Source organism: Rhinatrema bivittatum, chromosome 7 (assembly GCF_901001135.1).
Source record: "Rhinatrema bivittatum chromosome 7, aRhiBiv1.1, whole genome shotgun sequence".
Taxonomy (NCBI): Eukaryota; Metazoa; Chordata; class Amphibia; order Gymnophiona; family Rhinatrematidae; genus Rhinatrema; species Rhinatrema bivittatum.
Window position 1 is genome coordinate 108,081,744 of NC_042621.1, and position 24,864 is coordinate 108,106,607.

The 24,864-nt window shown below is 45.2% G+C and overlaps 1 protein-coding gene across 2 annotated transcripts in view; it reads right to left on the minus strand.

Annotated features, from left to right (window-relative positions):
- The window catches only part of ST3GAL2 (ST3 beta-galactoside alpha-2,3-sialyltransferase 2), a 334,488-nt gene that overhangs the window by 234,253 nt on the left and 75,371 nt on the right, over positions 1 to 24,864 (minus strand). For both annotated transcript variants that reach the window (XM_029608905.1, XM_029608903.1), the window contains exon 2: positions 11,029 to 11,148. The gene's annotated coding sequence lies outside the window, so the exon portion shown is untranslated. The remainder of the gene's footprint in view (positions 1 to 11,028; positions 11,149 to 24,864) is intronic.

Here is a 24,864-nt window from a genome sequence, read left to right on the forward strand (position 1 = left end):
TGTGTCCAAGCTTGCACTTGCTTTCCTATCCTCGGGGTATCTTGGGGCTCCTCTCTGAGTTATCTCGTGGACCAGGGGCTCACACTCACACAGGAGCAAGTGATCACGCCTCTACGCCCCTTCCCAGGGCTTTCCCGCATGCATTCACCACGGAATATGTAGCCACAAGGCGTGTCCGCAGCAAACTCAGAACTCCTAGACCCTCCGTCTCCCAGAAATAAATATAGGGAGTAGTGCAGGAGTGCTAGCTTTGAGATAGCACACAGCTCCTGCAGTTCAACTCTCTCCCAGCAGGCGTCGCTGTGGCAAACAGTGCAGGAACTTTAGTTCAGTGTTTCCCTATGCAGAAGAGGGTTGGAAAAGATTGAACTATGTTCAGCTGCTGTCTTCAACCTGCTCCAACTCGCAGGCTTCTCGTTTGCTTTAAAGCAGCAGTTCTATCAAATGCTTTTCATTCTGATTTTTATTTAATATTCTGAGGAAACATTGCTATTCAGAGCTTCTGAAAGGTCTTCCAGGAATCAGTACGTAAATCAGAAGCCCACGCGCTGAACATGTAAAGCAGGAATAATTGCAGAGTCAAGGAAGGAGAGTCTTAATACTGCAGTTTTGAAAAAAAAGCTTAAAAAGAACTCATCAATCCCACTCAGCCTCCCACAGCAGCTGCTGACTCTCAGACCCCTAGCAGGGATTAATGCGATAGAGTGACGGACAGAGATACAGGGAGTGATGCGCTCAGTGGCAGCTGTGTCCTGTCTGGCCCCTGACTGCAGATAAGCTGCCAGCGACAAGGCGGACATGGATCTGCAAGAAGGAGCTGTCACCCTTTAAAAAATAAAAATAGACCTAGCACTTTCTTCCTCAGCTAAGCTTCTAGCTCAAATCTAAGCTAACTCCGGGGGGGTTCTATGTGCTTTTATCACTCTCAGTTTATTTTGAGGGGTACCAGATAACCGGCAGCTGCTAAAACTGAAGCTCCCTGTTAGGGGCACTGAGTCAACAGCAGGACAGCAGAGTTTGGAAGGGGGCTGTTTAGCCCAGCAAGGAATGGTTTGCCTCTTTGGGTCACATATCGAACAATAGTTATGTTTCTTTTTAATTCATGCACCCGCAACATGCAAATGCATGTTGCGGGTGCTATTAGGTATTCCTGCACGATTCAGAAAACAAAATGTGCAGCCAAGCCGCACGTTTTGCTTTCAGAATTTCTTCGGGCACCGGGAAAGTGCACAGAAAAGCAATAAAAACTGCTTTTCTGTGCACCCTCCGACTTAATATCATGGCGATATTAAGTCAGAGGTCCCGAAACTTTCCAAAAAAAAAAAAAAAAATTTGAAATTGGCCAGCGGCTGTCAGGTCGAAAACCGGGCGCTCAATTTTGCTGGCGTCCAGTTTCCAAGCCCATGGCTGTCAGCGGGCTCGAAAACCGACGCCGGCAAAATTGAGCATCGGCTGTCAAACCCGCTGACAGCCGCCGCTCCGGTCCAAAAGGAGGCACTAGGGGCGTGCTAGTGTCCCTAGCGCCTCCTTTAACCTGGTTTTACTGCTGGGCCTGATTAGCATAGAGGTAGATCTTAAAAAAGTAGCCGGATTTTATAAGATACGCGAGTAGTCGCGCGTATCTTATAAAATCCGGGGTCGGCGTGCGCAAGGCTGCGCAAAATCGGCAGCCTGCACACGCCGAGCCACACAGCCTGCCTCCGTTCCCTCCGAGGCCGCTCCAAAATCGGAGCGGCCTCAGAGGGAACTTTCCTTCCGCGTCCCCCCACCTTCCCCTCGCTTCCCCTATCTACCCCACTCCTCAGCCCCCCCTACCTTTTGTTGTGCAAGTTACCTGCACGCGCCGCCTCGGCATCCCCCGGCACAGGCTGCAGTGCCGGGGGACTCGGGATCGCCCTCCCGGCACGCCCCTGAACCATTGCCACGCCCCCAGACCGCCCCCTGACCCCCCTGGACATGCCCCCAGGACACGCCCCCGGACTGCCGACATACCCCCGGACACGCCCCCTCCCGCCCCTTTTATGAAGCCCCGGGACTTACACGCGTCCCGGGACTTTGCACGCGCCGGCGGCCTATGCAAAACAGGTGCACCTGCGCACACGTAAATCCGGCAGGATTTACGCACGCAGGGTTTTTAAAATCTAGCCCATACTGATTCTCGCACACAGGAGAGTGGCCTGTGCGCGCGCCGGGAGAGCGGACATTACTGAATCGGCCCGATAGTCAGCAACTGTAAAGGTGAAATTAAAAGTAAAAGAAATAAAGACATTTCAATATAAAATTAAAAACTAATTAATGCAAGATACCACTTTCATAAACTGCCACAAGCCAGGAAAAACAAAAAAAAACAACCTCAAGGAGCAGTGGTCATTTTTGTATCTTTTAAAGACACCATCAGATCTGTATGTGTTGTACAGCTGTAAAGATATCCTTTTGATGCTTAATTTAATTTTATATTATGAAGAGTCATGGGATTTTCTAACAGCCATATCTGGGCACTTTTGATGTCGAGTCACCATGGGATGGTAGTCCATTATTGGGGTGGGGGGTGTGGGGAGTATGTGCACAAAGTTTCTCCTCTCTCATACCCACACACATATACATGTTCACTGTCACACACACACACACACACACAATCGTTCAGTGCTCATTCTCTCACACATGCTCATTTATACACTTCACTCACATTCTTGCACACAAACACATACTTCACTCTCATTCTTGCACATACAAACCCCTCCACCCACTCACATGCTCTCCCACACACACACACTCACATACACATGGCCACACATATTCACTCCCACGTGCACACACTTCTCTCCCTCTCATTCATGCTCTCTCTTTCTCTCTCTCCTGCCCCGAACCCACCAGCAGAAGCAGCTTCCTTCTTTGGACCTCCGTGGCCAACAAGACTCCTAATCATTATGCTCTGCTTCACTAATCCCTACATACATTTTTTTTTACTTTTTGCTTCAACCCCAAACAACTAAATCTTATACTAATCTCTCTAAACAACCCGATCCTACAAAGGGCACATTTATTGCAACACAGAGGAACACATTTTTTATGTTTCTCGTGAGTCCTTAACTGCGAGTAAACTTTTCTCCACCTCCAGAGCTGGAGTTAATTTTCCACCGTACAACAACGTGCTTTGTGCATCCAGCCTTTGGGTGCACTTTCCTGCATCGGGCAGTAATAGCTAAGGTCTTTGTTTTCAAGCAATTTAAATGCGATGGGCGCTGTCTGACATATTTTGGTTAGGACACATATTATGGACGCACTAATCTCCTTACTGTATCCAACACTATGACTGCACGTCCAACTGGGAATAAACCCGGGTGCACTTTATTGCATCGGCCCGAGAGTGAGGTAAGTCGTACAACCAACAAGGTACACGTCTGAAGGGCTCATAGGCTGCAGACTTGAGTACAAAATGGTAAGGAACTTGGTCAAGGTCAAACAAATGGTTATAGCAATGAGATCGAAATCCATCTTTTAAAGCTTTGCAATCTCCCGAATATTTTTCCTGTCCAATAGTGAAATTTTTGTAGGTTATATAATCACCTTTAATTGGACCAACCAAAAAAATGCTCAAGATTTAGCGCTTTTCACATTTTTTTTCCCTGAGTTTTTCTCAGGAACCAGCGGAAGAAAAATACTTCTTTTCCCATAAAGATGAAAGGCAATATTTGCTAGCTTTAATCTCTTAATATCAAGTAATAACTAGAATTAGATATTAAGATTATTTGTAAAGCATTTTAGACATAGTATAAAATTACAAATATGGTTTAAAAAAGACACATTAGGTTGTTTCACTCATGTTTCAAAGGGATGTTCATTTTGAAAACAAAACCTAATAAAAATGCTTCATTCAGCAACGCTGTTTTCAAAAACAGCAGCAGCGGGGCAGGACCAACTGCAGATCATTCCTGCCCCATTTGGAGCGGAAAGATGGGGCAGGATACTGGAGAGGGGGCCCGAAGGGTGTCGGAGTGGTACGGGAGAGGCACCTGGGATTTTTTTTTTTGTAATATATTTTGTTGGTGAGTGAAGGAAATGGAACTCTGGACTTGACACCATTATTTATCTAATGTTTGTTTTATTTCTCTCATTTTAAATAAACAAAGCAAACGAAAAATGAACTGAAAAAACCCACAGTGCACACCCCTACCATTTAATGTGACAGGCGAGCCTTCCTGCTCCTGAGCTCTTTCCAGGCTTGATCGAAAGATGAAAGTACTGCTCCCATTATTAAGTCTGCTCTTCAATCATTTTCTTCTTCTCTTTGTCTCGTTCAGATTGCTTTCTTCTTTCTCTCAACTCCAGCCCCATTGCTCACACTCACACATACTCCAGGACCCACTGTTAACTCTCTCACACCCAAACCCCCAATTATTCACTCTCCCCCCCTTACTTACCCCTTCAAGATTTAGCCTCCCCCTGCAGCTCCCCCTTTTTCACTCTTCCACCAACCCAACCACTCTCTCCCAGTTCATTAGCATCCCCCTTCCTCCTTGCTCTCCTCTCCTGAAGGGCCAATTTGCAGCAATGTGCTGCCATATTCCCTTGCTTCTCACAAAAGACCATGACAACAGCACAGAAGTGCAGGTGTCGCACTGCTGAAGCTTCTATAGGAGTCCATCCGACTGCCTCTACTCAGTCCTCACCTTTCCTCCAGCCAACGTGATCTGGCATGAAGAGAGCGCAGGGACTAGGCCTGCACGCACAGGTCATGCCTCCTGGACAGGGCTTGTAAATACAGGCTCGGTACCGACTCTCCATGCAGTGTATTGCATCGTATCGCTGGAGGGAGGTCCTGCAGGGAGCGAGGGGCCATGCCCAGCTTGGAGGTTCCCATGAGGAGGCAGGGTCTTTGGGCAGGAAGAAGCCTAGCTTTGGCACATCAAACAAAGTTTTGTGGCCGTGCAGAAAACAGAGGGGTCGATGCAATAAGATGGGCGCTGAAAACGGGCCCTTGTACTGAGCACCTGTGTATCCTAACGCGCACACAGCAACATCCCCTGGGCACCCATAAGACCTTAAGAAATTACCATGCTGGGTCAGACCAAGGGTCCATCAAGCCCAGCATCCTGTTTCCAACAGAGGCCAAACCAGGTCACAAGAACCTGGCAAGTATCCAAACACTAAGAAGATCCCATGCTACTGACGCAATTAATAGCAGTGGCTATTCCCTAAGTAAACTTGATTAATAGCCGTTAATAGACTTCTCCTCCAAGAACTTATCCAAACCTTTTTTGAACCCAGCTACACTAACTGCACTAACCACATCCTCTGGCAACAAATTCCAGAGCTTTATTGTGCGTTGAGTGAAAAAGAATTTTCTCCGATTAGTCTTAAATGTGCCTATAGGGTTTAAATTTGCAAGGAAGAGATCTTGACTTTAAACAGTAATGTCTCCACAGGAATGAAAAAAAGATCCGGTTGTGAAAGGGGGATCCTGATGATTTTGTTTACATCATCTGCTGACAGACATTTTCAAAGCACACTGATGTCTGAAGAGGGGACTTGTGTGGGGTCTTTCAATTATTGCAAAATACAATCACCAAATTGATCTATGGTTTAAACAAATTTGACCATCTTGCTTCAGTCCTGGAAAAAATTGCATTGGTTTCCGGTATTAGCAAGACTGAAATTTAAAATCCAGTAATAAACCAGAATACCTAGGCAATTTTTTTATTTCTTATATTCCATCGAGAACCTTGCAATTGTCTAAATACAGTGTTCTTAAGTTACCAGCCCTATCTGATATCAGACTGGAGAGTACTCAAGAGTCTTCGTTTTCATATCAGGTGAAATTATTATAGAATGTCTTCCCAATGCAAATCTGTTTTGAAAACAATTATGGAAAATTTAGGAAGGGTATTGAGACCTGGTTATTTAAGCAGGTTTAATTTTAATACAAGTTGCTATATTGTTTTGAATTTTTGTATTGCATTTAGATTTTATATTATTTATTAGATTGTTTTTCATTTATTATTATATTTGATTATGTTTTAATAATTTTACTTTGTTGATATGATACTTAATACATTTTTATGTATAACTGTAAATTGCTTCAATTTATCCTTGAAAGGCAATATATAAAGATCAATAAACTAAACTAAGTTTATCTGTAGCATTTCATATATCCGGTCTCTTACTACCGCTCTGAAGACATTTCTCATCTCTGCTGAAATGCTGTTTCCAAATACAGAGCACTTTATTCAAGACTTTGCTTTTAGATCCACCACACATACTTTACTCAAAGTTTCATTCTCGAAATACAAAGGCATCCCTATAGCCAGAAAAGGAAATATAATCAAGAGTTTGAAATGTCAAAGATGAGCCAGAAAATTGCTATCTAATTGTGATCCAAAAACCCCAGCCATGATCAAGATGTTTCCCAAACAGAATTAAATGGGGTACAACCCAAAATTGGATGGAAATGATCTGATAAACTTGGGATATAAATAAGATTGTGCCATTTACAGGGCTGGAGAAAAAAAACCCAAAAATGCCAACCAAAGTTTTTATACGCTAGAGAAAAATATGTTTTTATAATAGTTATTTTAGTTCTTTGCTTGCTTCTTGTTAGGTCAATTTTAAAACAAGAGCATATACGCTTTTGTGTGAGCGTATGCGGGCGAGGAACTAAAATTTTTAGTGGCGCGCCAAAGTACGCGCACACTTATATGCGTGTATCCTGCGCACATAGGCATGCGCGCAACATACGTCACATGCACGTTTGCGCGTGTGGGTGGCATGCTTGCTTAAGCACCACACTACTTCCAGATCCACAGGGACGTACATACCAGAATGCCTTGCCCTGCCCGCAGGCCCAATTTTACCACCAGGGATATCCAACATCTGGCGTCCCTGGTGACGGCCAATCAGGCAAATTTATTTTTGTTCCTGGAGTGTGCCAGAACCTCAGGAGAAACAAGCTGGCCTGGATGGAGCTCCGCACCTCTTTCAATCATTTATTTATTTATTTAAACCTTTTTTTTTTTATACCGACATTCAAGATAGATATCTTATCATATCGGTTTACACTGAACAAGGGTAAAGAGAACTTTAAAGAGAAACTCTAAACAATAAACGTAACTAGGAGGCTACCGGAGAAGGTGGTAGAAGAGATGAGATAAGAGAGATAAGTTACATTGAACAAGGGTTCCTGAAACTTGGAGCAGGAGGAGAAAGGAGAGGAAAAGTTGCATAGTAATAAATATAAGAATACACTGGATAATATATATGAGATAATGTATATAAGCTATCTGATAATATATATAGGTTAACCATGATAAGAGGAACAGTTGAATAAATAAGATAAATTATGTAATATAATAATAGTGTTATGAAAAATAGCAAATGACCAAAAGTAACGGTACAAATTATAAAGCACGTCTACTATAGCGTATGTGGAGACAGATAGTACATTAATTGTATAAAAAATATATATCGTACATAAATGAGGTAAGTATACAAGTATAGCATTGAAGTCTATTGCACCATTGGTGATTTGAAGGTGGGTGAGGATGTTGTATTAGCAGAAGGATAGGAAGGTATAGACTAGATTGGTGGTGGGGGGGGTAGTAGACGGGTAAGACAGGGGAGGGTTATGGAAAGGCTTGTTTGAACAGTCAAGTCTTTAGTTTTTTTTGTAAAGGTCAAGGGGCAGTGTTCTTGGCGTAGATCTGGGAGCAAGATGTTCCAAAGAGATGGCCCTGCCGTGGAGAAGGCACGTTCCCTAGTAGACGTGTGGAGAGTGAATTTGTGAGAGGGAGCGTGGAGGGTTCCTTTATAAGCAGCTCTAATTGGTCTTTTTGAGGTGTGTAGGCGTAGAGGGTTAATTAACTCGAGAGAGTGCTGATTGTGAATGGTTTTATGAATAATTGTGAGGGTCTTATGAAGGATTCTAAACCTGATCGGGAGCCAATGGAGATTCTTGAGGATGGGCGTGATGTGGTCTTTTCGGCTGGAGTTGGTGAGAATTCTAGCAGCCGCATTTTGGAGCAACTGTAAGGGTTTGGTGGTAGTTGCGGGGAGGCCTAGCAGCAGAGAGTTGCAGTAGTCCGTTTTAGAGAAAAGGGTAGCTTGGAGGACTGTGCGGAAATCGCAGAAGTGGAGGAGGGGTCTGTTTTTTTTTAGTATTTGGAGTTTGTAGAAGCAGTCTTTTGTAGTGTTGTTCACGAATTTTTTTAAGTTCAGTCGGTTGTCTAGGACAATGCCGAGGTCTCTCACTTGTGCGGCTGTGGTGGATGAGGGCTGGGGGGGGGGGGCAAGGTTGCTGTGGTCCAGAGAAGGAGTTCGGTCTTGGCCGTGTTGAGGATGAGGTTGAGACCGGTGAGGAGGAGGTTGATGGAGTGGAGGCATTTGTCCCAGAGTTTGAGGGATTTGGGGAGGGATTCTGTTATGGGGATAAGTATCTGAACATCATCGGCATATATAAAATGAGTTAGTTTTAGGTTTGCGAGGAGGTGGCAAAGGGGTAAGAGATGGACATTGAAGAGAGTGGGAGAGAGGGAAGAGCCCTGAGGGACTCCAGAGGTAGAGCTGATAGGGGGAGATTCTTTATTGCTTATTCTGACCTTGTAGCATCTGTTGCTCAGGAAAGACTCAAACCATCTGAGGGCAGTTCCTGAGATGCCTATATTAGAGAGGCGGTTTAGGAGGATGGAGTGATTAACTGTATCAACCGTGGATGAGATATCCAGAAGTGCCAGTAAGTATGATTGTCCTTTGTCTAATCCCAAGAGAAGGGTGTCTGTGAGAGAAATTAGGAGGAATTCTGTGTTAAGGGATTTACAAAAACCAAATCGAGCGGGGTAGAGGATTTTGTGTTTGTCAAGATAATCTGAGAGTTGGGAGTTAACCAGTCTCTCCAGAAGTTTGGCTATAAATGGCAGGTTAGAAATGGGACGGAAGTTAGAGGGATTCCCTGGATCCAGGTTTGATTTCTTCAGTAAGGGGCAGATTTTAAAAACTTGCGCGAGCGCGTACTTTTGTTCGCGCAGCAGGTGCGAACAAAAGTACGCTGGATTTTATAAGATACGCGCGTAGCCGCGTGTATCTTATAAAATCCAGGGTCGGCGCGCGCAAGGGGGTGCACATTTGTGCAACCTGCGCGCGCCGAGCCCAGCGTGCGCTGCCTGTTCCCTCCGAGGCCACTCCGATTTCGGAGCGGCTGAATTCAATGAGGGGGGAAGGCGTCGGTGTCTAGTAGCCCTGGCGGGGTGTAGATTAGGCAGATTTGTAATTGATTCGATCTGAAGAGGCCGATTTTGAATTTAGGGGCGGTCTTCACAATCTGATGTATTAGTCCTAGTTATTTTTTTGCAGCAAGTAATAGGCCGCTGCCTCTTTTTTTTGGTTCTGGGTAGCGAGAATATGTCATAGGGATGTGATGGTAATTGGTTGAGCAAGGCCACATCTGTGTGTTTAAGCCAGGTTTCTGCGATAGCACAAATGTCTGGCTTTGATTCTAGCAGATAGTCATTGAGTATGTCTGTTTTTTTAACAAGGGATTGAGCATTGAAGAGCGTCAGGGTAAAGAGTGAAGTTGTGTGAGGGGGGAGGTCATGATGGGTATAAGGGATCTCGGTCATTGAGTTTGAATGGGTATAGTGGGTATTTTTTGGTTGTGACAGAGATGTCTGATGATGGGGATGGAGAGAGGTAGCATCTTTGAATAAGAGTAGAGGGTGTGGAGAGGAAGTGGGTAGAGAGAGGAACGGGGCGGGAGTGTTTTATTTATTTTAAAAAAATAATATTTATTTATTTAAAAAAATATTTATTTAAAAAAATATTTATTTATTTTTAAAAAATAATATTTATTTATTTAAAAAAAAATGGACTCTGAGACTTTCAGGGTAAAGCACAGTTTTTTAAGTTTTTATAACTCGTACACTCTATGGTAACAATACTTTTATTACCGGCCTTTCTTCTTTCCAGCTTGTAGTAAGCTTCAAAGTTCTCTCCCCCTGTTGATTTGTAACTTTGACTTATTCCTACCTATTGTTATCTTTTGTTTACTTGAATTTGTTTACTCTAGTTTTTCCCTTTGTTAAACTGTAAACCGATCCGATATGGTTATTTACTATGAAGGTCGGTATAAAAAAACTGTTAAATAAAAAATAAATAAATAAATTTATTTATTTTTTCCTTCTTCTAGGTGTGGCAGGTGGGAGAGTGAGCCTTGGGACAGCAACAATGGAGCGAGGAGAGAGGCAGGGGTGGGAATTATACAAGGTTGGAGGATAGGGATTCAGCAGGGGGGGTCGGCAAGGGAGGGGGGATGGAAGAGGAGGATGGGCAGAGCCACCTACCCATGTGGGGTAAGTTGAATAGGGCTAATGGTGTGGGGAGGGTCAGGCCATGCATGGGGGGCTGCTTGGGGTGTCTAGAGGGGTTGGGGGCATGGATGGCAAAGATCAGGCCATTCATGGGGGGGCTAATAGGGATGGTATTGAGTATGGTACAGCTACTCACATCTGAAAGAGTAACAATTAATAGTAACATACCAGTATGGCACCTACATGGACAGCCACCATGCATTAATAATGTGCCTCATATTTTGTTATCTTCTAAATTGAGGATTTGAAGGTGGCGGCCTGGGAGCTGCACCTGAAGCGGAGGTGCTGGCTGGACCAGCTGCATGCTCGGCGGGATGGTTAACAAGCTCCATCTATGTCCTCGCTCTCTTCTCTGACACACTTGGTCTCACCCTTCTCTCCTTCACATATCTCTGTGGCACAGGCTCCATTCTCCTGAAAGTGTTTAGGAAAGACACCCTGGAGCCTAGCTGGCCTGCTTTCAGGGACTGTACTCCCATTCCAACATGGGTTTCCCTGTAACCAACATGGCTCAAGTCCAATTCAACAATATGTAGCATTCCAGCTCTATATGTCTTGCTACATACAAATCTACCGGTGATTTGAACCCCTGTGGCACATTTATTTCCCTCACAGTAGCCTCCAGCAATATGCATCATGTTCCCCTCAATCGGCAGGATGTCCAATCACCTACCAAAATGGAAGGCAGCACCTGATGACCGGGTTGTCCCATATCTAACAATGCTTCCCTTTGCTTTCACCTCTCCCTCCAAAGGCAAGTCTTCTGTGCTTCAGTCTTCCTGCGCATCATACTCTGCAACATATAAGCACACAACATGACACACACTTGCTTATGTCTTCACAGATACCAGTTCCTCGTTGTCGTTGTCCTCAGACGAGGAGGAAAAATATGGAACAGGCAACAGCGGCAAGGCCCCAGCCCCACACCCTGCTGAAGCAGCAGCCACCACTGGGGAGGAGCACCCTGAAGGGAACCAGTGATGGTAGTCCAGTGCCTCTGCCTTCAGAAGGCGCACTCAGGGTCTCAACAGCCCCCAGAGTCCTTCACTATAGGACCCCTTCCCCATTTAGCCCAGGGAGTTAGGGATGCCACAGTGCAGACTGGCCAACCTTTGCTGGCTGAGGGAGGCCTGCATTCCCGCCTGCTGTTTCTGCCATCATCCACATCCCAGCGGTTATAGAGTGTTTCAAATGACAAAGGACAGATGAAAGACACCAAGGGATAGCTTTTACCTTACTCTGCAACTTTGGAGGAAATTACTACGTCAGCACCAGAACTTCATCTAATCTTGGGTGTGTGGCCTACATGTTTTTGAAACTATCGGACCAGGCCATGTTCCCAATGTTGCTGAAGACCATGAGGTTGAGAGTGAAAAAACAAAAATAGTATATCTGGGGAAGGGGGTTGGGGAAAACATATAAGGCATCACAGGGAAATGTGAAGAATACCACCTGGTAGGGTTATTTCTTTGCTTTAAGTCATGGAAGTGACTGGAAGGAACCAGACTGAGTGCAGTGGTGAAGTGCTGAAACAGACAGATTAGGGAAAGAAGGAAAAGCAGTCCAGGAATATGGGACCACACTTAGGGTCCACTGGATAATCAGATGCATGCTGAAGAGGTATTAGAGGAGGAGGAGGAGGAGCAGTAGAAAACACACAACTTTCTCCTTATTGTCCATCTCCCCATGAACCAACACATTCATCATTCCCATGCATCAGCAGTCTCACAGTGTTGCCTGTGCATGGGTCTTAGTAAAGATATCTACAGTTCAGTCAGTGTTCCCTGAGTGACACATTTGACAAGCAATCCATGCAACTGTTTGGTTTCCAATCATTAGCTGGCCCTAGTAGTCTTACGATCTGCACACCTGAAGCTCTTCCATATATGGGTAAATGCAAGGAGGGGCCAAGTTTCCTGACTGCACTCTGTGATGGGGTGTACCGACAACTCCCTCATTCTACCTTAAGGAGCACACCCAGGTCTCCTTAAGGCAGAAGACTGCAAGGGATTCTGGGTGAAGAGAGGTTCTCTTCACCTTGCCATAAGAGCCCAGGCCTAGAGAGCTGGAGGAGGCCCCAGTGAGCTGATAGGACCTCACGATACACCTAGACAGTGGACGTTTACCTGTTAGTTGTGCCTGAAGCAAGGTGAGCTACTATTTTGAGTCTGGTATCTTTGAAGCACTGTAAATAAATACTGCACCATAACTAAGTTGGTCCAGTCTTCTGAACTATTCCTGCGGCCACAGCAGGCCCAAATACGCTGCACACCCAATCCTGACAGCAACCATCACACCTGCAGGCTGATGTGAAGTGTCATTGGCACTGTCTCTTTATCATCCTTAAGACCCTAAAGAGCACTGGGGAAGAGGGGGGTTGAACAGAGAGGAGTTCTTAAATTCCATCACTACACAGGCAGATAGGCAATGCCCGTAAGAATGCACAATAACACAAGCAACTATATTCATGTGCTACTATGCATTTTATTTTTATTAGTTATGCATGTAACATTTCCCCATGAATTTCCCGGCCACTTACACATGCTAATTACGCTCATGTGCCTGTAGGAATACGTGCCAATTACGCTCGAATGCACAGAGGAATATGCATAATATGTGTCTTTGCGGGGATAAATCCAGGGACAGGTACTTGTTTTTTTTGCCATCATGTCTCAGGAGCGCGCAGCCCACATTCACAAGCCCGACTTTCTTCCTAGGGAAGTTGACAAGCTGGTGAAGGAGCTGATGAGAGTGCACAGTGTTCGCTATGGGGCAGCAGCCAAAAGATTGGGCTCTTATCAGAAAGAGCAGATAGAGGAACGCATTCATGGTAAGATCAACGCTGTGCTCAAAAACAGCAGAAGTTTCAAGAACGTATTCCCTGCAGAGGGGTTTCTCTCTTTTACAAGGCTCTGCAGTCACACCGTATCCAACAGGACCTACCTTTGGCCCTTATACACAGCTCTGGAATAGGGGACTTGCAGTTAGACTGGGATACTCATCATTAGGATAGAATATGGAAAAAAGCTCATAGAATTTCGTTATGCGCTCGATGGGTTGAAGCAATGGTTAAACTTCTCCACAGGGCGTATCGCTACTCCCTTTTCTACTCCAGATTTAGTCCAACCTCCCCTGGCTTACACTGGTGGGGTTGTGGTGGAGCAGGCCCTTTTGAGCACGTTTGGTGGACCTGCACATTCGTCACTTCTTTCTGACAACAGGTCGCATCTACATGCTGAACTATCCTGGGAAAACCAATTAACATGCGTCCTGAACTCTGTTTACTGGGCCATGGGGGCGACACCATCTCACCTCCTCTCAAAGAATGTTGGCGGACCATTTGATACACGCAGGCAGATATACTATTGCGCTCGTGTGGAAATCCACCCCCACCCTTGGTTGCTGGAGAAAACAGGTTCATGAGATAGCACTGATGGAGAAGGTAACCCATTTGCTCAAACATACTATGTCACCGTATGATGCTATCTGGACATCTTATTGGAATTACTGGAATGCTCTAGCTGTCCCTTGAGGTGATCCCAATGTCTAGGCTCCTTTTGCTTGATATTGTTGGGTTTTTTTTTACCCATGACACACTGTTACATATTTTGAACATGCGACGTCTGATTTTCTTTGTGCTCCCGGATCACTGTGCTTATTCATGCGATGTAACAGGAGGATGGGTAGTTTCTCTTTTTTCTTTACTGGGTTTTTTTTTCTACTGTTTGTTATATACAAAATATTTTCTAATAAATAAAAAGTTAAAAAAACAAACAAACAGTAGAAGTGGGGGGGGGGGGGGGGGAATTGTGCCACAAGTGGCGTGACTTACAGCGTGCCGTGAAAAGAAAGCAAGCCAGGTTGCGAGCTGAGGGGGGCAGACAGCCAAGTAACATTGACGGCGGCAGAGCAGCCATCGTGAAGTCCATTGTGAGTGGAGGGGTGGAGTTGGCCACCTCCCAAAATGAGCAGCACCAGGGTAAGCACTGTCTATACAATACCTTGCCCTACTGTTCTGCAAGGGATAGGTTTCTAAATGACATATAGTTTCTGTGCCTAAAGCAGGTCCTTCTGCAATCATGATGGAGGGCACCCGTTCCTAACTCCAGTTTTTATTCCACCCTGTGACTTGGATGCGAGAGATGAGTTTGCAGGGTGCCACATCTAGGGGTAAGAAGCCACCCTTGTAAAGAGTGTAAGCAGGTAGTTGCTGCCCTCAGCAGCTAGGCCGGATCAGTAACTGTGTGTGTTTGGAGGGATGTTATGTTTGAAAGAGATACACGTTAGATATTTTCACTCTAATGTCTGAGATGCTGGAAGAGGGATTGCGGACCTGTACTGATTGTTCACATGGAAACTCCTGAAATATCACACACATATGGTGTGCAACTAAAACACATGATACCATTTTCTCTGCTGCAGTGGGCCGTCAGGAAGAACAGCCAGGGCCAAGCTGGCTACAAAGGCCTCAGTGCCTCATGCACCAGCTCCCTGACAGATCATCTTCATCTGAAGAGGCGGCGGGTCGGGAAGGCCCAACCATGGGGGGACTGGTGCATGAGCCATGTGGCAAGCAAGAGGAGGAGGAGGAGCTAGAGCTGGAAATGCAGCAGGATTCCTCTACAGAGGAAGAAGGTGGTGACCAGCCACAGGGCTTATGAGCCAGGTTTTGAGGGGATAGCCGCTGTCACCTCCAAAGGAGAAACCAGAGCAGAACAGTTATATAGGCTTTCAGGTTGGACTGGACATTAAAGGGTTAGGCTGGGTCGGAGCTCTCCTCCAGGCCAGGCAGGCCACCTAGAGATATGGGACACCCACAGAGGCTGGGATATGCTGTTATCAATGCATTGTTTCTTACCTAGAAGCCAGCCCCCCCGTGATGTGTCCTTCCTGGACGAGGTCATGAATTCCTGAATGCGAGGACATAGGCATCATGAGTGGATGCAGGAAACTTGGGCACAACGTCCAGGATGAGGCCCTTAGTGTCACAGACCACTTGCATACTGAGGGAGTGGAAGCCCTTGTGGGTGTGGTAGGAAGCCTCATCTCCTCTTGGTTCCCTTATGGGGGGGGGGGGTGTGTGCAATCGATTGCCCCCTGGACAGAGGGAAAGCATGCCACTTGACAGAAATCCTGCATGATTTGTTCTTGCTGCCGTCTGCTCTAAGGGAAGGATATATACTGGCATGTTCTCCTTAGCAAGGCATCCAGCACCTGATCAATACACATGGAGGTGGTGGACTAGCTTATGCCGGTTGTGACCCCAACAGGAGTTTGGAAGGTGCCAGTAGCAAAAAATGCTATGGCAGTGGGGATCTTGAGATGTACAGGCAAGGCATGTCCCCGCTGGCTGGTGGGTTGTGGGTCCACCTCTAACTGCTGCATAGTTACGGTAGGGTTTGCTTATTAAACCTGAACCTAGGCAGGACTTCCTCCTCTGACAGCTCTAAAAACTGAGTCCTTGTCCTGTAGACTCTGTGTGTAGGGTGTCTTCTTCTCCTCCTCCTCTCTCTCCTGCACCTTAAAGCCATGAGTACCCATGCAGTGATTATAGTCATTTTGCTATGAAAGTGTGTCCCCCATGTCTCAAACCCCTCAATATGTGACTGCTACTCCCGAGGGCCCACAAGGACCCTTTCTGATGCTTTTTGGTCCTGTAAGGAGGCTGCAAATATCCCTGATACTATGAAGTTGTTCCCGTGGGACTCTGCCTGTCCCTTCGGATTTCTGCACCCCAAATACACGACTGTGCACCTCTTGGCATTGAATCCCAACAGCCAAACCTTTGCATCTGAACAAATCAGTGATAAGACATCATCTGGAGTATTGTGTTTAATTCTAAAAAAAGATATGGATATAGAGTACAGTTGCGCAGTAAATCACAGCAGATAAAGACCAATGGTCCCATCCAGTTTATCAAGTTAAAATTCTTTCCTTTTAGATCTCTACCATTTTGGGTACATGAGTACATTTCCAGACTTCAACCAACAACAGAGCCCTCACGTCTTTTTCACAACCTCTCAGTCTATTCCTGTCTCTACTCTTCATATCTGTCCCAAGTACGTTTAAATTCCATTACAGTGCTGGTCTCCACCTCCTCCATCAGTAAGCTACTCCAGGACGTCTCTTTGGTTTTTACAAGAGCCATACTTAGTCCAACACCCAGACCCCCTCCCATCTACAGTGTATGCGTGTGTGTGTGTGTGTGTGTGTGTGTGTGTATGTATGTATGTATGTATTTATTTATTTATTTATTTATTTATTTATGGGTTTCTTATATACCGAGGCACGTTTGCAAAACATCACCAGGTAGGGGTTAACAGGGCAGGAGATGATAATACGAGAAATATATACACATGTTCATGTTAGTTTTATCAAGATAGTTAAATAAAGCAATCAGGATAATTAGCAGGGCAGGGTAAAAGATGGGAGGGGAAGACGAGGAGAAAACCTATAGAGGGTGGGGGGTGGGGAGAGAAAATAGAAAGGGCGAGGGCCAGTTGGGGTAGGGAGAGAAAATAGAGAGGGCGAGGGTCAGTTGGGCGGTCAGACGGCGGTCAGTTGGGCGGTCATGTCGCATCTTAGGGGAAAGTCAGTTCGTTAGTCACCTAACATATATAACATATAAGTTATGATGGACCCATATGTTAATAGAAATCTCAAAGAAAAAGTAAATAAAACAATTAACATGATGAGAGTAGGCACTGTCTGGTTCTGGGAATATATCGTTATTAATAACTAGAAGATAGCCGGTGAAATTCTCCGGAGAACCCTATTCACGTCCCTCCTCCCCAGCCGGACCCCAGCATACTCTGACCCCTCTTCCCCAGCACAACCACAGCACTCTTTGCTCCCCTCTGCAGCATACTCCGTTTTCCTTGTATCCCACCTGAACTATGGAAGGGTGGGTAACATTTTAAATAAATAAAAATAAACAAATACATGCGGTGAAAACATGAGTTCCGGGCTCTTAGAACATACTGAAACGAGCCTGGAAGCTTTCCAAGCGCGTTTCCAAAGTACCCAGTAAATCGGAATTCCATTCTTTAATGAGGCCCGGTGGTGTATAGCTCCCAATAATTTTATTTTTGACAATTCAAGACCACCATGCTCATAAAATCTCCTCGACCCCTTCGCATTCCTCCAAATTGGGTTCAATCCCAGATGGTTTCATTATGCCCCCTGTGCATTGCATCAAGAAGCCTTGGACCCTATTTGTGCCACTGAAAGAGATGAGCGGGAAGAGCCCACCACCCTAGGAGATGAAATCACCCTTTTGAGTTAGTCTGGGATTGTACAAGCACGCCACCGCGCCAGGGAAAAAGGGGGCGCCGTTTTGTCCAGCAACTGCCCTGGCAATACACACAGAGAAAGCCTGAAGCGAATCCTGGTCCATTGTGAAACCACCACTTGCCAAATATACGTGCTTGTTGTGCACCGCTAGTCTCCTACAGGGAAATGTATGCAGTAGGTCAAGGGGAACAGCACATCTTCCAATAGAAGCAAGCTGGACCTTTTCCCAAGACAAGACAGACAATGTCACTGTTGTTCAACTGACTTTTTTTCCAAGCAATTCGTCAGTTATTCACCAGGGAACTGGTTGTCATTAATCTTATTTTTGACTCATGTGAAAATGAGGAACCCGCGCTTCAGCACAGCTTTACCCTGATTACAAATTTATAAATAGTAAATAAATAAAGAGAGCACACTGGGAATTGTGTAAGAGGAGAAAGCAGAGACTAATGACACCAGTTAATTCATAGGCTGTTTCGAAAATTAAATGTAAGGAAGCAGCTCAGATAAGAAATGCTAAAACTGGCCTGGCTTCCTGTTTCACTTGATTAAGTATGTGTACGTATACCCAAGAGGAAAGGACACGATGGAGACATCCCACCATCTCCTGGGTATAAATAATGCACAGGATGGTTTTTCAATATACGAAAGAGCAGTCTCAGGAGTAAAGCAAAGAAATATTTATTCACAGAAATGATGAAGTAATGAGGCCATAATTGATATCAGGATTGAGAAAAAAGTGCAGGACAGGCCCAGAGGATACTTGATCATGGATAAACGAGGGTAAAGCCAGAGGATAAGGTAGAACATGCGAAGCTAGAGCAGAAAGGGAGAATGGAAACAGCGGATGGACTTTGCAGCCTTTATATACCATCATGTTCTATGTAAAAGCCTTCCAGCCAGCGCTGGCCTTAAACTAAATTTTAAACTATAAAGAAAAAAAAAAGCAAATTAAAAGTTGTTCATGGCAGTGAAAGAACCCTGCAGGACCAAGGTTGCTGTCAGCCACTGGGCCGCTATCAGCTTATTCTAGTTCTATGCAAGTTTAGAAATTGGTTTCAAACTGCAAATTGAATGGTCTTCAATCATTATGGACGGCATTCAAGGCGGGTTTTAAATACAGACAGACTAAATAAGGACAATGCTGTATGTGTACATTTGCACTTGGATATATCTAGGCGAGCTGACATGGGCCATTCTTCCCAGATCTGGGCTCATGGGATATATTTTCAGAAGGGCCTCTGAGCTGGCTATGTTTATGATAATTGTCTGCCGCTCACTAGCCGGCTAGGTTGGGGCTGAAGTTATCCTAAATGTAGCAGGCTCCAAGGTCCAGCTAGTACAGAGAATCTACCCAGATAATTCCTTAAGGGGCCTATTCACTAAAGGGTACATTTTAAACCCCCGGCGTGCGTAAATCCAGGGTTTACATGCGTGGCCAGGCCTTACGCGCGCCCGGCCAATTTTCAAACGCGATTAAGTGCTGGGGCCTTAAAAGGGGGTGGTCCAGGGGGCGGAGAGGAGTGGTCTGCAGGGTGGGCAGGGGCGGGGCTGGAGGCACTGGTACAGCGGCCATTTGCCGTTGTACCGGAGAAGCGCGCGCTGGCTGTCGGCCGGCGCGCGCAAGTTGCTTCTGCTCCGGAGAAGCAGCAACTTAAAAAACAAAAAAAAAAATAGGTAAGGCACTCCTTAATTGGAGCGGACTGGGAGGGAACCGGGGAAAGCTGCGATGCGTCGCTGCACGAAACTAGCTATAATCTACCCCCCGTTGCGCCTGCACATGCGTGCGTGGATTACAAAATCCAGCGCACGTGTGCGCACAGCCCACTGGTTTTATAACATGCGCGCGCCGGCGCACACGTTATAAAATTGCGTGCGCCGGGTAGCGTGCGCACATGGAAGCGCGCGCATATTTTTTAAAAAGCTGCCCTTAAAACGTTTTTCTTAGTAACCCAGGGCCCTTAGGTTAGGCTGGTAGATCTTTTGTAAAAAGATTCCGTGCTGCCCTGCGCCACTTCCCCCTCATCCTAAAAAAAACCCCAAAAAACCCCCCCACACAGCACCTTATCATGATTAGCAAGTCCAGCATGGTGGTTGAACATGGAGAGGATCACAGGACTGGGGTGGGAGGAGGAGTGGGGGAAACTTCCTCTTCATGAGCTGGGTTGAAGGCGGGGGTAGGATCGCAAGGTCAGAAGTACGTGGTTCCCTATAATCCCTGCGCACAGGGGCAGCCGTGTAACTTAGTCGGCTAGCGCTGAAATTTCGCCTCCAGCCAGCTACGGTAAGTCCTTCCCCTCTCCTGACTTAACCACGCCTCCTGGAACATCCATTTTTTTTGAGTGACTAAGTTTGGTGAGGTCAATAATCAGAAAAGCCCAGAATGAATAACTTATCCGGGTAAAGTTAACCAGATTAAAGTTGTCTGTGGATATTTGGGTCATCATACCAGGATAACTTTAAAACTTAACTGGCTATCTTTGAATATCAGCGGTTACGTTTTAAACCAGCTATATTCAAAGTTAAGGAGTGCTAGTTTACGTCAGTTGAGTGGGCCTCTCAGCCCGATCCCCCACCCCCGACTTCAACAAAAGCAGACCGGACCAGCTGGCAGATCCCCCCACCCCCACCCCCAAAAGTACCACTGAGGGCCTTGTGCCTTCGAATACAGTCATTTAAGTTTAAAAATTATCCAAGAACATACTCCTGGATATCTTTAACCATCCTCCTGCACATGTCTAAAGATAGCCTAAAAAGTTATTCAGCTACCTTAACTCTGCCCTTGAAATGCTTAAGATTCATCTGGATACATGGCGCCAATATTCAAAAGCTGGCCTTTATCCGGGTAACTTCTGAGTTATCCGGATAAATGCCTTTGAATATTGACCCCAGTGAAACCAGGAGGGGGGAGGGTGCAGGAGAGGGCACAGATTTTTAAAAGCTTGGATCTAGCCGCCTAACTCTGTACTTGGGAAGCTAAATCCTTTTGAAAATCCACCTCACAATTCTTTTGTTGCCTATATCCATCACCAAATTTCTCTACCTTCCAGTTTCTTTGGTGTGTCTTGCCGTCTTTTAGGGAATTACAATTGGCTTTCCGAATAGACTCCTCCTGCAGAAGGGCTGCATCGGCTTTCCACTCTCTCATTACCCGTCATTACTCACTTCCCATTCTCTTAGTGACCTGCCGCACGGGCGATCACAGGGGAATGCGAGAAGGGCTGTGCAGAATGGCAGTGGGGGTAACCTTGCCTTCTGTACTGAGAGAAATGTGCTCTGCCTGTTTTGGGGTTTTCTAAAGGGCAGCACTTCTGTGCAGTCCTAGCTGGGCGCCGTGCTTACAACACCAACAGGCAAGATCACGCTAGCGCAGCACAAACTGGAAAAGCTTTAGGACCTTCCTCAAGTAAGCTAAAGTCTAAAACTTCATGTCCCTTGAGTATTTTCACCTGGGCCAACAAGAATCCACTTTCCATTGTGACCACGAAAACTCGCACTTAATAATATTGCACAGATAATAAAGCACCCTGACTAGACATTAATAAAGGACAATTAGTTATATACCATGAGGACTGATAAATGTTTAATGTTTAATACATTTATAGCTTGCACTTTTCAAAGTTCACAGCAGGTTACGGTTAAAACCTACATCATAAATCTTTCGGCAAACTAAGGACGTACACACTGATACAATAACAGAGTGCAACCATTTAATCCCGCCAAACGATATCAGCTTACGTTAGGAACCAAGCGGGCTTTGCTAGAGCAACAACCTTCACCCGGAGCCGGGCCTTGCCTCACCGGCCCTCCCACAGCCCTTGGGCCAGAACTGGCAAGCCCATCGCAGAAACAGCAGCCAACACACCTGACGCTGTAGGACCGGGCAAGGAACTGGCAAGCGGGGATGGGGACAATGCGTGATTCTGTAAAGATTAAAGAAAAAATTGCAGCTAAATAAGGTTCAAAGGGTACCACACTCACAGTTAAAGTGGTACCCAGCAAATTAAAAAAAAAAAAAATTAAAAGAAGAAAACTCACTAAAATATATATGTGTAAGGGGACATGCAAGCACACAGATGCATATTCATAAGATATCAAGCACCAAATAACTTAGATGTTCCCTAATATGAACACTGATAGAATATTTAGTCTGTCCAATTTACTGTAAAATAGGTTACAGGGAGGGACAGACCACATCATAAACAACTTGCACGGTATTGCACGTAAAATGTCCCTGCAACCTAAAATCACGTTTAACTATAGAACAGCTAAACTTAGATATCTGCAAAGCATATGGACACACAGGTCGTGAACCCCATGCACACACAGCAAAACACAGCGTGCACAAGAAATCCCAATAGTATTTGCACTCTACTGGCTCATAGTGCACAAATTTGAACTTGGCTTATAAAAAGTGGCACACAAAGAAAACTCTGCCGCGCATGGACGTTCACACACGGACGCAGCGATTTTAAAACCTATGCGCATGTTTTAAAATCAGCTATTCACGCGTACATGTGCGCCCGATTTCATACCGACACATGCATGTGCGTGCAAAAGCCGCCTTACTCGCGTAAGTGGAGAAAATTTTACAAGTCATGTGCGCCAATGCTAGAACCCATGCTCCCAGTTCACCCAGTTAATCAGCCTTTCTACCCCCCTCCCCCCGTTACTTTGCCTACCTTTTACCCTGTTAGGCCAGACCCCCCTAAACCTCGCTACGTAACCTATTTTTTTCAATTTTATGACTTAAATGCCATCAGCATGTTCCCCTTAGCTTGACTTAATGCCACCCGCTCCTTCCCTCTTCCTCCTCTTCCCTCCCTTGTTCTACAGCCCGCTCCTCCTTTCCCTCTCTCCTCACCGTCACCCGCTATCCTTTAGGACCCCCGCTCTCGCCCTATCTAATTCTCAGGTTCATAGTGATACCCTCTTGTCGCCCTATATCATACAACGCCCATCAACGCCTATCCCCACTATTTTGCGATTCTATTTATCTTCGTTATTTGTCGACTTGCGACCTATTAGCTCCGTTTGCTGTTCTATTATACTTGTTACTTATATTTGTTTTATACTGTCATTTATATTTGTTATTTATATTTGCCGTTCTATTTATACCTGTTATCTATACTGGTTATTCGACGGTTTGTTTTAATGTAACGCCATAACCGCGATTGTTCTGTTTCAATGGAAACCGATATGATTTGATATTTTTTTCAAGAATGTCGGTATATAAAAACTCTAAATAAATAAATAAATAAATCCATAGCAGAAGTAAAACTGCGTGGTAGGGGACCCTGGCGCGCGCTTGTGCACATAAATAGGTACATGCAGAAATCACGCCTCAGCCCCGGCCCGCTCCTGTCCCCTCTAAACCAATGCCCCGCCCCTTTTGGCAAAAAGATTGTGCGCGCGCGTACTGGGAGATACACATGTACTCGCGCAGGTTTTTTAATCCGCACGGCGCGCGCCACGCCGACTCACGCAGGTATCTCCCACCTTCGGCGCGCCTAGGGCTTTTAAAATCGACAGGTGTTTCGGAAATTTGAGGGAACATGGGTCCGTTCCTCTTTGTCAGTTCTGATCTATTAAACCCTCCGTTATCACAGAGATTTGTTTTTAATTGCTGAGGAAAACCCGTATCAAAGAAAGTTTCCAGCTCCCAACATCCTGCTATAATAAAGAGGAAAGCAAAGACTTCATTCCCTTTTTCTGCTCTTTCCCCTTTGGCCCTTCAGTCAGATAGCAGACCAACAGACTCCCCTCACAACAGGCTTTTTGCTTCAAATGTACTTGAAAACATTTCTGTGAGTTTTTGCCTATATGGAAAGTTTCTTTTCAAAATCTCTTAGCCTGTTTCATTACCGTTTTACATCTGACTTGCCAACACTTATGCGCTTGCCAATGTAGAGTACCCCACATGTAACTGCAACTCTCCATTCCACTGAGAAATTAGCTCTGCGATGTAGAGCAGAGGTCTCCAAGGCACAGCAAGCCCTGCTATAACATTGCTGATAATTGAGAACAGGGTCCTTGCAACTAAGCCTTTTTTCTTTATATGGAAGAGTCCAAAGAGGCTGTCTTAGCTGCATCAGATGACAGATGCAAAAAAAAAAAAATGTCTTGCTTGGCAGGGCCCAATTCAGAAGATAAATAAGATTTTAACCCATTCATCCCCCCCACCTCTGCCTCACCTAGTGAAGTCCAGCCTGGTGCCATAATTCCAAAGTAGGACAAAATATGCACATGGAAATATAAGGGTTTTGTTTATGTGGAGATAAAGGGGAGGGAATTTCTCCAGAAATGTCACCAAAAGTTACAAACTACCCTGCATACTTTACGAGAATGTGTTAAAATGGAACTAGATTTACAAATCTGTCCACTTCCTGGAAGGGAAACGGGCAGCCAACAGCAATATTCCCAATTGTAAATTTTCATCTTGGTATTCCTCCAAGTAGCAAATTCAACCAGTATTTTAAACACTGAAGCCAGGAAGCCCAGTAATATAATTTAAGGTTTGGCAAACACCTCCACATTTTTTAGAACCCTGCAAAACTATCAATTTGATTCTGGGGAATTCTTATTCCAGATGAAAGTAGACATACTGTTGTTAAGTTAGAAAATATTTGAGAGAGAACATGGCAAGGAACATCATCATCATTTATTTCACACTTTTCTGTCACGAAAACTGAAAGCAAGTTACAAAACAGAACAAAAAATAAATACAAAACTTAGTACAGGATAGTAGCATCAATACGGTTTGCATCCAGTGAGGCACATATAATAGGACAGCATATGCAGACGAATGCAGCAGGTATTTTATAGTGCAATTACAGCAGGTAATACACGGGGTGGACTTCCAGAGGCTGGAATCACACAATTAGTGAGGTGAGACTGGAGATAAAAAGTGAGGTGTAATTGTTAGCAGCTTAGGACTATAAAAAACTCTCGACCACCTAGCCAGCTTAAACCACTACATGACGACCCTATCTATGCATACCCATACTGTACTCAATTCCCAATGTTGCACCACTCCCACCATCGCCAGCCAGTGTGCACTATGACACTGCACCATACAAACAGTTATATCTGTAACACTTTGAACACACTGGCTGGAAACAATGATAAAGTTTGTGATGTTTTACACGCTCATGAAAGTGCATTTGAGGTTCAGAGACGCAAATCTTACATTGTGTCTTGAATTGGGGAGTCAATT